Below are 4354 nucleotides of genomic sequence, written 5' to 3' on the forward strand. Positions count from 1 at the left end.
GGTGGATCCTTACAGGAACATTCATGGTGAACCTATTGTGCCTAAGGATGAACCAATAGACTGGGAGAGTCCACCAATTCCTGACTTCAATCTTCCAATACTTAGCAAGCCAAAAAGAACAAAGTCAAGAGAAGTCAAGAAAGTGAAGTTATTACCTCTCAAATCCAAATATCTAACTAAAGCTCAATCCAAAGTCAACGAGGGAGATTACATGTACTTATGTGACATCAAGGAATTCTCTGATCTAAATCTCTATCTAGATAAACTAGAAGAAGTGAGAGGAATTGATGCCTACAAGAATCTACCTGAAAGGTTGGTTTTCAAGTACAAGGGAGGAAAGGAGATTCAATGGCCACTTCACAGGATCCTTCAAGAAAGCCAAGTTGTGCTGATAAAGGTGTATTCATCATTCAAAAAGAACTTTGGATTCAATGTAACTGCAAGAAGACTGGTTCTAAAGAAGATTGAAGAACTGAGGAGTATTAGAGCTAAAGATGCACTCCCAAAGACTCTAATTATTCCTTACACAGGGAGAAGAGTGCATCTAAGGCCCTACTGGATGATGGAGTTCATGGATGAAAAAGGAGTGAAAAGATATTTCAGATTAGAAGACCAATTGAGCATTTCTAGTAATGAGACTCTTTTGGAAATGCAAGAAAAGCTAAATCTCTCAGAATCTGATGAACTGGAATTCCACAGACAACTCCAAAATCAGATAGAAGAAAACAACAGAAAGCTTGGAAAGAGATCCAGATCTTCAAGAAAATAGATTAATCTGCTCAGGCTAGAGGAGCACCTTGAAAATGACTGTGAGCAAATCTTTGTACATTTTGTTAATTGAAGCACTTTACAGTATTATCTACTTTCTTTTAAGGTTGTATTTTTAGGGTGTTTTGTTATCATCAAGTTTCTCTTAATTTATGGCTACAATTCCAGTAGACATAAATTGAGGGAGATTGTTGTGAATATATTGTGAACTTGATGATTTCATTAACAAAACACCTTAGTAGATTTTACTAAGTGAAAAATGTAGCACTCGACGGATAAGGATTGTAGTCCCGACGGATGACTCAATATAGTCCCGACGGATGATGATTTATTATCCATCGAGTGAGTAGCTTGTGTAACAATAAGTCTGTAGCACATTTCTACATACACCTCTGTATAGATTCTATAGTAGCATATAAGTCATGTTGACTTTAACTAGATATGCAGAATAGGTTGATTAATTGTACATAGATGATGTCTTATAATTCTGCATAAATGAAATGAAGTCAAGTGCCAGAAAGCTACCTGACGGATGAACAACAGTGCCACTCGACGGATGATCAACAAGGCAACCCGACGGATGATCATGAACCCGAAGGATATAGAATTCAAACATCTGTTGATAGTGACAACACAGTCACATGCGTCGAGTGTATGCAAATGGAATCTGGAAGCCTTTTTAACTGAGTTTTAGAGAACAAAAAAGCATTGCCATTTCCATGCTATTATGAAGATATTCAAAGATGCTGGAATAGAGTAATGAAGCAGTATAGTATTAGATTTGATAGGTTTTGTTTTATTATCTTGTCTTATTACTTTATAATCTTGGTGATATATAAACCAAGAAGTAGCAAATAGAACAACAAGAATACTAAGCAAGATTTTCTTAGAGAAACATTTGTAAGCTGAATTCTTAGCATTTCTCTGAAAACTTAGTTGTTCAAATTTGTAAGCAGCTGTGAGCTAATTGCTACACAGAGTTCTCTTGATATAATATATATCTCTGGTGGATACATTCGAATCCACCAGAAAGTTTTTGAAGACTTGTGTTTTTAATTACTTGTGTATTGATTCATTCCAAGTTATTATTCCACAATTTGCAAATCAATTCACACAGTTATATATTATTAAGATAGAACATTTTATATCTTTGTGAAAAAGTTTCAAGAATTCCATTCAACCCCTCTTCTGTAATTCTTGTTGCATTGTTAAGGGACTAACACATCAATTGAAGATTAAGTCTGAGGATATACCGAAAACGTCTTTTTGAACAAGATATGGACATTACGAATTTCTCGTTATGGCTTTTGGATTGATGAATGCACCGGCTGCTTTCATGGATTTAATGAATCGTGTATTCAAAGGAGTACTTGGACAACTTTGTCATAGTTTTCATCAATGACATTTTAGTATATTCAAAGACAGAAGTTGATCATGCGGAGCATCTAAGAATAGTTTTATAAGTATTGCGAAAGGAGAGATTGTATGCCAAGTTCTCAAAATGTGAGTTTTGGTTAACTGAAGTAAGATTTCTAGGCCACATTGTTGGAAGTGAGGGAACTAGGGCAGATCCAGAAAAAGATTGAGGCCGTAATGATTTGGGAGGCACCGAAGATGCCTACAGAAGTGAGAAGTTTTATGGGACTAGCGGGATACTATAGAAGATTTGTAAAGGATTTTTTGAAGATTATCGTACCACTGACCAAATTGACAAGGAAGAATGAGAAGTTTGAATGGACGGAGAAGTGTGAAAGTAGTTTTCAAGAATTAAAGAAAAGATTGGTAGCTGTTCCGGTATTAGCATTACCAGATGACAAGGGAGATTTTGTGATATACAGTGATGCCTCTTATAAAGGACTTGGATGCGTATTAATGCAACACGGGAAGGTGATAGCGTATGCTTCAAGACAACTTACACCACATGAACAGAAGTACCTGACTCATGACTTAAAATTAGCTGCGATAGTGTTTGCTTTGAAATTATAGAGACACTACTTATATGGGGAAAAGTACAAGATATACACAGATCATAAAAGTCTGAAGTACCTCTTTACTCAGAAGAAGCTAAATATGAGACAACGCCGATGGTTAGAATTGATCAAATACTACGATTGTTCAATACAATATCATCCGGGAAAGGCCAACATGGTAGCAGACACTTTGAGTAGGAAGGAAAATCTAAGTATGATAACAATGCCGAAGGAATTATCCGATGAAGTTGAAAAATTGCAATTAAAGCTTTGTGATTATGGAGGAGCGGAAGAAATGTGTTGTGCCATTACTTTTCAACCAATACTACTAGAGAGGATAAAGAAATGCCAAGATAAAGTAATGACTCAAGAGAATAATCAGTTGACAGGAGAAGAGATATGTACACAAAAAGATGAACAAGGTGTGTTGAGATTTTTGACAAGAATTTGAATTCCCAATGTTGCTGAATTGAAAAAGGATATTTCGCAAGAATCACACAACTCAAGATTTTCGATTCCCCCAGGAAGTACCAAAATGTACCATGATTTGAAGAAGAGTTTTTGGTGGCCAAACATGAAAAGATAAATTGCAGAATGGATTTCAAGATGCGACACATGCCAAAGAGTGAGAACAGAACATCAGAAACCAAGTGGGTTGATTCAACCATTGAAGATTCTAGAATGGAAGTAAGAAAATAATGCCATGGATTTTGTAGTGGGATTACCGCGAACACGTTCTGGACACGACGCAATTTGGGTGATAGTTGACCGCCTTACGAAATCGGCTCATTTTCTTCCAATCAATGAGAAGCCTTCGTTAGAAAGACTAGTTCATATGTATGTACGTGAAATCGTGTTACGCCATGGTGTACCTATATCGATAGTTTTGGATCGAGACTTGCGATTCAATTTGAGATTCTGGAGGCAATTTCAAGAAAGTCTTGGAACGAAATTAAACATTAGTACGTAATATCATCCACAAACCGATGGCTAAAGTGAACGAACAATCCAAACCATTCAAGATATATATGTTGCAATGTTGTGCAATTGATTTTTCGGGAAGTTGGGACGATCATCTACCACTCGTAGAATTCTCATATAACAATATTTACCTTTCAAGTATTGGCATGCCACCATACAAGGCTTTATATGGGTGAAAGTGTAGAACACCGACAAGTTTGGATGATGTTGGGAAGGAAAGATTTTTGGACCTGAATTGATTCAGCAAATGAAGGACACCGTCACTGTGATCAAGAAAAGACTCACTATGGTCAAGATAGACAAAAGAAGTACGCGGACCCCGCCCGGAAGGATGTGAAATTCAAAATTGGGGAAGCTGTATTGCTAAAAGTATCACCATGGAAGGGTTTGACCCGATTAGGTAAGAAAGGGAAATTAGCTCCAAGATACATCGAACCTTTTGAAATCTTGAACCAAGTGGGGAAAGTTGCTTATGAGCTAGCCTTGCCGCCACAATATCAGCACGCGCATAATGTATTTCATGTCTCATTGCTAAAGAAGTATAATCTGGATGCCAATCATGTAATAGAGATCGAGCCAGTGGAAATTTAAGTCGATTTATCATACGAAGAGCAACCCATGCTGATACTGGATCT

Source organism: Apium graveolens, chromosome 9, assembly GCF_009905375.1.
Source record: "Apium graveolens cultivar Ventura chromosome 9, ASM990537v1, whole genome shotgun sequence".
Taxonomy (NCBI): Eukaryota; Viridiplantae; Streptophyta; class Magnoliopsida; order Apiales; family Apiaceae; genus Apium; species Apium graveolens.